Genomic DNA, 11813 nt, shown 5'->3' with positions numbered 1-11813 from the left:
GGCTGATAAGTCCTAGGTCTAACAAAGAAAAACACATTTTTTTGTCAAAATTCGTTTTTATTATTCAACATAGTTCCCTTCAAGAGCGATACAACGATTATAACGACCTTCCAATTTTTTGATACCATTTTGGTAGTTCTCCTTCGGTTTTGCCTCAAAATAGGCCTCAGTTTCGGCGATCTCCTCTTCATTGCAGCCAAATTTTTTTCCTGAGAGCATCCTTTTGAGGTCTCAGAACAAGAAAAAGTCGCTGGGGCCAGTTCTGAAGAATACGGTGGGTGGGGAAGCAATTCGAAGCCCAATTCATGAATTTTTGCCATCGTTCTCAATGACTTGTGGCACAGTGTCTTGTCTTGGTGGAACAACACTTTTTTCTTCTTCATATGGGACCGTTTTGCCGCGATTTCGACCTTCAAACGCTCCAATAACGCCATACAATAGTCACTGTTGATGGTTTTTCCCTTCTCAAGATAATCGATAAAAATTATTCCATGCGCATCCCAAAAAACAGAGGCCGTTACCTTGCCAGCGGACTTTTGAGTCTTTCCACGCTTCGGAGATGGTTCACCGGTCGCTGTCCACTCAGCCGACTGTCGATTGGACTCAGGAGTGTAGTGATGGAGCCATGTTTCATCCATTGTCACATATCGATGGAAAAACTCGGGTGTATTACGAGTTAAAAGCTGCAAACAGCTGTATTTTACCAAAACAAGAAATTTCTTTTTTTCTTTGTTTTTCACAAAAAAAAAGTTGTTTCACAAAAGACGCTCTATCTCACAAACTAATTGACTTACAGACGTCAAATTTTGACACAATTCATTTGAAGGTTGGTACTATATAAAAATAATATGCATTGCGCGACACCATCTATGTGTCAGACCGGGGACTTATCAGCCAACCTGTTATACTCACCACCATACGAGCGCAGTTCGGAAACTTCTTAGCCTAGCACAAAAAGCGCGGTATAAACACAAACAAGTTAAGTGTTTTGGAAACTTCTATCTCTGTTATGAACACATGTTAAATTTTTTTCGATCTGGCAACTCCTTCATATGGAAACATGTGTTCAAAAAGACGCATCCGCAAGTTTTGATAATGGAAAAATTCATTTCTAATGTGTGCTGTCATTAAATATTTACATAAAAAAGGTTTATCGGGAAAAGAAATTCATTATGATATGGTGAATGTGTTAGGTGAAAGAGCTCCTTCATAAGAAACAGTAAAAAATTGGCTTGCTGAATTTAAACGTGGTCGTACAAACATTGAATTGCCGGGAATTCCCGGGAATTTGCTATTTTTTCGTTCCCGCTTTCCCGGGAATTAAGTGCGAGAATTCCAGGGATTTTTTTTACAATATTTTATATATAATAGAGGGTTTTAAAATGGAAATGACTGTTGAAATCTAGTTAAAGTGATTTTTGGAAGTATAATGTGAATGACTATGCTATCAAGTAGTAGTAGTTGACTTATGGGACATACATAGTAGTAGGTTCTAGCCCAGATTGTTAGAAAGAAGGTTGCTCTTCCTAATTTATGATTGTCATATATCTGTAAACCGACTTTCCGATAGGCTGAGTAAACCTCTATAAAGATAAAATGTCCCGTACCTTTTGTAACCCATGTTTGCAATTGCATAATTGCTTAATTTCAAAATTTCATAATTATTGCAAGCATGTTTTAATTAAATATGAAAATTCTAACCTTTATTAAGACAGTTATTCTAATTTCAAGGTTATACCTCATACATATTAGGCTCGAAATATATAAAACATTGATTTTAAATCCCTTATTTATAAGGCAAGCGACAGTTAAAATATAGTTAAATTGGATTTTGGAAGTGTTATGTGAATGAGGTATTAGGCGATAATGTTTCCCTTTTGGGAATATTGACCGAATATGTGCATATAGTGACCCCGTTTTACGGTGGTGAAATCGAAATAAGTTTCTTTCATTTCCAAACAGTTCTTAAATATTCAAAAAATCCCTCTATACTAATAGTGTGCTTACGAAAAATATACCCAAAGAGACTGTCTTAACCATTGTAAAAAATTTTTTGTATTACAAAATATTTCATATTTTAGTATGATTTATGGCTGATGTAAGAGATCAACAGAATATATATTATTAGTTGTCCAGGTAGCGCCTTACACGCAAAGAAAAAAAGAGTTTGGAAAACGTGTACCGAAAACGTTTTTCTTTTGTTAGAGTTTTTTTAATTGCTTCGAAAATTTTAAACTTTTATCACCAAAAAAATTCGTTTGTTACAAAATTTTTATTTTTTCAATAACAAAAGTTATTTTTGAAACAACAACACAGTCCATTTCGTTTATATCAAACACTGTTCTTTTCTGACTTTAGGTCGTTAATAAGACACATTTTACAGTTCAAAATTTAATATACTACAATGTAATGTTGAAAATTTTTTCGGAATCTTCCGAACATATCTGGAATATATGTAAAAAAAAACTTTGGTCGAAGCAGGGATCGAACCCACGACCCTTGGCATGCAAGTCGTACGTAGCAACCACTGCTCCACGGTGCCAAACTAAATGTTTTTTTTTTTTGTTAAATAAACTTTGTTTATTCGGTTCGTGGGCGCCGCAAGCTATGCTATATAAATATAACTTATATGGCTATTTATCTATTGATGACCATAACGGGTACGTAGCTCAGTGGTTAGTGTGTTGGCTTATAAAGTGCATGGTTCGCGGTTCGATTCTCCGTCCAGGCGAAAGGTAACAAAATTTTAAAAATTTATAAAATCGTATAATTTCTTCTACATTGTTGGTATTACAGGAAAAGGTGTCAAGAACTAAAAAACCTCGTGGATGTGAGAAAGATGTGAGGGAAAATGCAATTAACAAGAAAACAATGTTTTTGTTTTTAGTTTGTCTTTATGAAATTGTGTTTGCATCCTGGAAAAGAATAAACGTTTATCACAAAAAGTATATACTTTTCTTCCAAATACACTTTGTTTGTCTAAAATTTCGTTTGGGAGGAAAGAATTATTTTTTTGCGTGTATAACTATAGCTTTAGGCGATTTCTAATTTATTCAAATGTCTAAATTATGCCACATCAAAGCAGATTTCCCTGTGTCCGGGATCCCGGGAAATTCGAAAAAAATCCCGCTTTCCTGGGAATGGAAAAAGTCCGGGAAAAAGAAAACCCTAATTGAAGATGAACCACGTAGTGGACGTCCAAAAACAGCAACAACAACAGAAATTCTAGCCAAAGTGCATATGACATTAAATGAACGACGAATAAAAGTACCTGAAATTGCTAATATCATGGGCATCTCAAATGATCGAGTCCATTTAATTTTGCATGAAGAACTACAGATGAAAAAGCTTTCTGCAATATGGGTGCCGCATTTGTTAACAGTCGATCAAAAACGCATGAGAATGAACATTTCTCAAGCTTGTTTGCATCGTTTTAAGCGAAATAAAACGAATTTTAAGCGTCGTTTCATAACTGTTGATGAGACATGGATCCACCACTATACTCCAGAGACAAAAGAACAATCCAAACAATGGACTGAAGCTGGAGGAAGTGCCCCAATAGAAAGCAAAAACAATTCAATCGGCTGGTAAAGTTATGGCAACGGTTTTTTTGGGACTTCAAAGTTATTTTATTGATTGACTATCTGCAAAAGGGTAAAACAATAAATTCAGAGTACTATTGCAACCTTTTGGATCAATTAAATGTACAAATTCGAGAAAAACGTCCTGGCATACAACACAAAAAAATAATTTTTCATCAAGATAACGCACCAGCGCACAAGAGTGTTTTAACAATGGCTAAAATCAACGAGTTGCTTGACCACCCACCTTATTCTCCTGATTTAGCTCCCAGTGACTTTTACTTGTTCCCAAATCTAAAAAAATCCGTGCTAGCAATCGTTTTACCTCAAATGAAGATGCAATTACAGTTGTAAACCACTATTTTGAAGACCTTGAGGAAAACTATTTTAATCAAGGGATAGAATTGCTAGAAAAGCGTTGGACTAAGTGTATTGAAGTTTCAGGAGATTATATTGACAAATAAAAATATTTTTGAAAAACTAACTATTCTCTTTCATTGATAGGCTAAGAAGTTTCCGAACCGCCCTCGTATATACTTGTTTAATTTTACCATTCGCCTGGATGGAGAATCGAACCGCGGACCATACAGTTTGTAGGCCAACACACTATCCAACGATTCTTTTATGTAGCTGTTGTTGCGATCAACAGACAATTATCGCTATTGCCATCAACGCACAAGCAATGCAAACAGCCAAACAGTATATTTATATAGCATAATTTTCGACGCCCAGATTTGGCTTGCGGAACCTCTAAGAGAAGTAAATTTCATCCGATCCGGCTGAAAATTGATACATGGTGTTAGAATATTGTCTCTAACAACCATGCCGGAATTGGTCCATATCGGTCCATAATTATATATTGCCCCCATATAAACCGATCCCCAGATTTGACCTCCGGAGCCTCTTGGAGGAGCAAACTTCATCCGATCCGGTTGAAACTTAGTTCGTGGTGTTAGTATATGGTCTCTACTAACCATGCAAAAATTGGTCCATATCGGTTCATAATTATATATAGCCCCCATATAAACCGATCCCCAGATTTGACCTCTGAAGCCTCTAGGAGGAGCAAAGTTTATCCGATCCGTTTGAAATGTGATACGTGGTGTAAGTATATAGTCTCTATGTAGAAAATTTTGTCAAAATGTAATTTCTATAGAAAATGTATGAAGCACCTCGTAGTTGGAGAGGCATATTTTGCAAAATCTTCCAAAATATCAATAATTCTTCCAATCTACCAAACAGTAAAAAATCTGCCATTTTTGGTAGACTCATGTTCATAATTGTATATAGCCCCCATAAAAGCGAACCCCATATTTCAATTCTGGTTCTATAACAGTGTTGGGCAAAATTTATTCTAAATAACGAATAAAAGGATAACGAATAAATTCCATTTAGTTTTTATTTGGAATAACAAATAATTTTTTTATTTGTTTATTTGTGAAAACAAATAACTTCAATTTATTTGTTATCTTTTTATTTGTTATTCGAAAGTTTCAAATAATACACGTATGTGAAAAAAAAAATTTTTCTCATTACCTCCTTCGCTGGAGAACATTTTAGGCGTTTATAGCTCTGATGCTCTTCAAACGCATCCTTACCATGTCGCCTCTTAAGGTGATGAAGTTTGATGTTGAATTTTTCTCTCCTTTATCTTAACAAAATCAGGCTCACATTTCACGCACACAGCACTGATATTCTTTACTCCGTCTTCTAAAATTCTGTAGAATTTTCCATCAAAAATGGAAAAACCAGATTCACTTTAATCACTATTTTTGGATGTTGTACCTTCCGGTTCCATTCCTAGTTATAAAGACAATTATCGTTATTTTATCAGAAGAATTCAATAAATTCAATTTATTTTTTTCGATTCAAAAAAATTATTATTTGTATGACAAATAACAACTAACGAATGACGAATAATTATTTGTGACACAAATAAACAGATAACAGTTGAAATTTGATTTCAAAAAATTCCAAATGAAAAATAACGAATAAAAAATTATTTGTTATTTGAATAAAAATATATTGAATAACGCCCAACACTGCTCTATAATTACTGCACAAAAGTTCATATCGGTTCGTAATTAATCGACCTTCTTTTGTCTAATATATATCCCGCATAGACTAATTTACAATTTAGAAGATGATGTTAAGAAGTTTTAAGATGCCTTGCCATCGGCCGCAACCCAAGTAATTCAATTGTGGATGACCGTCTTTAGTAGAAGTTTCTACGCAATCCATGGTGGAGGGTACATATGATTCGGCCTGGCCGAACTTACGGCCGTATATACTTGTTTTTTATACCCTTCACCACTACTGTGGTACAGGGTATAATAAGTTTGTGCATTTGTATGTAACGCCAAGAAGGAAAAGTCTGAGACCCATCGTTTAGTATACCGATCGTCTTAGAATTAAATTCTGAGTCGATTTGTCGATTTAGCGATGTCTGTCTGTCCGTCTGTCCGTCTGTCTGTTGGTGTATTTTTGTGTGCAAAGTACAGCTCGCAGTTTTAGTCCGATTGTCCTAAAATTTGGTGCAGGATCCTGTTTCGGCTCAAAGACGATCCCTATTGATTTTGGAAAAAATCGGTTCAGATTTAGATATAGCTGCCATATATATTTTTCATCGATCTGGTCATAATTGGCGTGTATATCAACCGATCTTCCTCAAATTCCGTACGTCCGAATATATTGTGAGTCTCGAAAAACTTGCAAAATATCAGCCAAATCGGTTCAGATTTAGATATAGCTCCCATATATAGCTTTCGCCCGATTTACACTCATTTGCCCACACAGGCCAATTTTTTGCTCCAATTTAGTTGAAATTTTGCATAGGGAGTAGAATTTGCATTGTAACTATGCGCGCCAAATTTGGTTGAAATCGGTTCAGATTATGATATATCTCCCATATATAGCTTTCGCCCGATTTACACTCATATGACCGCAGAGGCCAATTTTTAACTCCGATTTAGTTGAAATTTTGCACAGGGAGTAATTAGCATTTTAGCTATGCGTGCCAAATTTGGTTGACATCGGTTCAGATTTAGATATATATGTTTTTCTGATTTCGACAAAAATTGTCAAAATACCAACATTTTCCATGTTAAATCGCCACTGCTTAGTCGAAAAGTTGTAAAAATTACTCTAATTTTCCTAAACTTCTAATACATATATATCGAGCGATAAATCATAAATAAACTTTTGCGAAGTTTCCTTAAAATTGCTTCAGATTTAAATGTTTCCCATATTGTTTTACTAAAATTGTGTTCCACCCTAGTGCATTAGCCAACTTAAATTTTGAGTCTATAGATTTTGTAAAAGTCTATCAAATTCTGTCCAAATCGAGTGATATTTAAATGTATGTATTTGGGACAAACCTTTATATATAGCACCCAACACATTTGAAGGATATGATATGGTATCGAAAATTTAGATCTACAAAGTGGTGCAGGGTATAACATAGTCGGCCCCGCCCGACTTTAGACTTTCCTTACTTGTTTTTTTGTCGTATTAGAAAAGAACAGTGCTTGATATAAACGAAATGAACTTTGATTTTGTAATAACAACATTTTGTTGGTGATAAAAGTTTTAAATTTTCGAAGAAATCCAAAAAACTCTAACAAATGAACAACTTTTCCGATAAACTCACCAGTTAACAGTTACCTTAACATATTGCACCACCGACGGAGTTGTCATGTGCACGTCTAACGAATGTTTAAGACTTTTCATGAGCAAAGAAAAGCGAAAGCCTTTCATGAAATCGTGAACGTTCTTGGATTAAATCGTGAACATTCGGTTATGATTTTTCGTGAACGTTTAATTTATTTTGGGGACATAAAGGATACTAAATATCATTAACAGATTTTCATTTTGATATATCCCCCATGTGGACTGATTAAAATTATCCATTTCGATCTACTTTATATATCTATAAAATGTAGATTTGAAATCATATGAAAAGTGACATATTCGCTCGAATGTCGTGAACGCTAAGACAGAAATTTAAGACTGTCTCTAGAAACTAAACAATTTTCCTGAAAATCTAAAATATTATGATACAAATTCCAAATTTAACTTCGGAATCCTTATCAAAAATTGTTGGCCATACACACTTAATATCTATTAATTTGATCCAATTTGGAACCCCATTTTGTTCTGTTACCTTTAGGTTCAAATCACAGATAGATAAAGTTTGAGTACATTGCACTTATTTTCTATTGTTTTAATTTTTCTGTTTGGGACTGGCCTTATTTGTACTAAATATATAAATGTGATATGTAAATCGTTATGGTTGGAACGGATTACGTTGAATTTGTTTATTTGATAAAATTAATTTTGCATATAATTAAGCAATTAATTTGCATATTTTGCTTTTGCCTGTTGATGATTTACTAGGGAGTGATATTTAGCGATTCGTCGTTTTGACGTTGAGTCAGTCTGCTGGAGATGGGTCAATATGTCAATCGCTTCAAACCAACCTTATTAAAATGTCACTATTTTTGGGTTCGTGTGTCAAATACATTTCATTGTTTTTTTAAATTCATTGATTATTTTATAAAATGAAAATGGATTGTGGCCAGTATATGTAGGTGGGTATACACAAAATACAAAAATAATAAGTAAGGAAAGTCGGACGGGCCCTGCACCACTTTGCAGATCCACATTTTAGATACCATATCAGATCCGTCAAATGTGTTGGGTGCTATATATACAATAAAGAAATCAAGATCTGAATTGGCTTATATTGGTATTTAATCTGCTCTTTGCCTAATACAGACTAACTTACAATATAGAATGTTAAGAACACACAAAAAAAATTTTATGATTCAATCCATGGGGGTATAATAAGTTTGTCATTCCGTTTGTAACACATCGAAATATCGGTTTCTGACTATAGGACCAAAAAAAGGTGTGCTGAAAATGCTGCCCATCGGTCCATGTTTTGGTATAGCCCCCATATAGACCGATTTCCCGATTTTGCTTCTTGGGCGTCTGGAAACTGTATTTTCTATCCGATTTGTCTGAAATTGAAAATATGGAAGTATTTTTGGACCATAAAGAGGTGTGTCGAAAATGGGGTATATCGGTCCATGATTTGGTATAGTCTACATATAGACCGATCTCCCCATTTTACTTCTTGGGCTTCTAGAAACTGTATTTACTATCCGATTTGAAATTGGAAATCTAGAGGTATTTTGGGACCGTAAAAAGGTGTGTCGAAAATGGTCCGTATCGGTCCATGTATTGGTATAGCCCCCATATAGACCGATCTGCCGATTTTGTTTCTTCGGCGTCTAGAAACTGTATTTACTATCCCATTTGCTTGAAATTTGAAATCTAGAAATATTTTATGACCATAAGGAGTTGTGCTGAAATTGAGATGATCGGTCCATTTTTTTGGTATTTTACTTCTTGGGCGTCTGGAGACTATATTTTCTAGCCGATTTGCTTAAAATTGAAAATATAGAGGTATTTTAAAATCACAAATAGGTGTGTCGCAAATGATGATTATCGGTCCATGTTTTGGTATAGCCCCCATATAGACCAATCTCCCGATTTTATTTCTTGGGCTTCTAGAATGATTCATGGTGGTGGGTATTTAAGATTCGACCCGGCCGAACTTGCTGCTGTATATACTTGTTATACCCTCCACTATAGGGGGGTATATTAACTTTGTCATTCCGTTTGTAGCACATCGAAATATTGCCATAAAGTATATATATTCCGGGTCGTGGTGACATTCTGAGTCGATCTAAGCATGTCCGTCCGTCCGTCTGTTGAAATCACGCTAACTTGCGAACGAAACGAGCTATCGACTTGAAACTTGGCACAAGTAGTTGTTATTGATGTAAGTCGGATGGTATTGCAAATGGGCCATATAGGTTCATTTTTACATATAGCCCCCTATAAACGGACCTTCAAATTTGGCTTGCGGAGTCTCTAACACAAGCATATTTCATCCGATCCGGGTGAAATTTGGTACATGGTGTTGGTATATGGTCTCTAAACACCATGCTAAAATTGGTCCATATCGCTCCATAATTATATATAGCCCCATATAAACCAATCACCAGATTTGGCTTGCGGAGCCTCAAAGAGAAACAAATTTCTTACAATCCGGTTGAAATTCGGAACATGGTGTAAGTATATGATCTCCGTGCCAACCGTGCCAGAATTGGCCCATATCTGTCCACAATTATAATAAATAAAACCGTTCTCCAGATTTGACCTCCGGAGCCTCTTGGAGGAGCAAAATTCATCCGATCCGGTTCAAATGTGGAACATTGTGTTAGTATGTGGTCTCTAAAAACCATGCTAAAATTGGTCCACATCGGTCCATAATTATACATAGTCCCGATATAAACCGATCCCAAGATTTGGCTTGCGGAGCCTCAAAGAGAAACAAATTTCATCCGATCCGCCTTGGTTTGGTACATGATGTTGGTATATGGTCTCTAACAACCATACAAAAATTAGTCCACATCGGTTCATAATTATATATAGCCCCCATATAAACCGATCCCAGATTTGGCTTGCGGAGTCTCCAAGAGAAGCAAATTTCATCCAATCCGGTTGAAATTTGGAACATGGTGCTAGTATATGATCTCTAACAACCGTGTCAGAATTGGTCCATATCGGTCCATTTTTATATATAGCCCCCATATAAACCGTTCTCCAGATTTGACCTCCGGAGTCTCTTGAAGGAGCAAAATTCATCCGATCCGGTTCAAATGTGGAACGTTGTGCTAGTATGTGGTCTCTAACATCCATGTAAAAATTGGTCCATCGATCCCCAGATTTGGCTTGCGGAGCCTCTAAGAGAACCATATTTCATCCGATCCGGTTGAAATTTGGAACATGGTGTTAGTATATGGTCTCTAACAACCGTGCCAGAATTGGTCCATATCGATCCATAATTATATATAGCCCCCATATAAACCGTTCTCCAGATTTGACCTCCGGAGCCTCTTGGAGGAGCAAAATTCATCCGATCCGGTTCAAATGTGGAACGTTGTGTTAGTATTTCGTCTCTAACATCCATGCAAAAATTGGTCTACATCTGTTCACAATTATATATAGCTCCATATAAACCGATCTCCAGATTTGGCTTGCGGAGCCTCTCAGAGAAGCATATTTCATCCGATCCGGTTGAAATGGGGAACATGGTGTTAGTATATGATCTCTAACAACCGTGCCAGAATTGGTCCATATCGGTCCATAATTATACATAGCCCCCATATAAACCGTTCTCCAGATTTGACTTCCGGAGTCTCTTGAAGGAGCAAAATTCATCCGATCCGGTTCAAATGTGGAACGTTGTGTTAGTATGTGGTCTCTAACATCCATGTAAAAATTTGTCCACCGATCCCCAGATTTGGCTTGCGGAGCCTCTAAGAGAACCATATTTCATCCGATCCGGTTGAAATGGGGAACATGGTGTTAGTACATGGTCTCTAACAACCGTGCCAGAATTGGTCCATATCGGTCCATAATTATATATAGCCCCCATATAAACCGTTCTCCAGATTTGACCTCCGGAGCCTCTTGGAGGAGCAAAATTCATCCGATCCGGTTCAAATGTGGAACGTTGTGTTAGTATTTCGTCTCTAACATCCATGCAAAAATTGGTCTACATCTGTTCACAATTATATATAGCCCCATATAAACCGATCTCCAGATTTGGCTTGCGGAGCCTCTCAGAGAAGCATATTTCATCCGATCCGGTTGAAATGGGGAACATGGTGTTAGTATATGGTCTCTAACAACCGTGCCAGAATTGGTCCATATCGGTCCATAATTATATATAGCCCCCATATAAACCGTTCTCCAGATTTGACCTCCGGAGCCTCTTGGAGGAGCAAAATTCATCCGATCAGGTTCAAATTTGAAACGTAGTGTTAGTATATGGCCGCTAACAACCATACCAAAATTGGTCCATATCGGTCTATAGTTATATATAGCCGATCTCCAATCACACAAAAATTGGTCCATATCGGTTCATAATCATGGTTGCCACTCGAGCCAAAAATAATCTACCAAAATTTTATTTCTATAGAAAATTTTGTCAACATTTTATTTCTATAGAAAATTTTGTTAAAATTTTATTTCTATAGAAAATTTTGTTAACATTTCATTTCTATAGCAAATTTTGTCAAAATTTTATTACTATAGAAAATTTTGTCAACATTTTATTTCTATAGAAAATTTTGTCAAAATTTTATTTCTATAGAT

This window comes from Haematobia irritans, chromosome 1, assembly GCF_050003625.1.
Source record: "Haematobia irritans isolate KBUSLIRL chromosome 1, ASM5000362v1, whole genome shotgun sequence".
In the NCBI taxonomy this organism is placed as follows: domain Eukaryota; kingdom Metazoa; phylum Arthropoda; class Insecta; order Diptera; family Muscidae; genus Haematobia; species Haematobia irritans.
Note: the sequence above shows the minus strand (reverse complement) of the source record.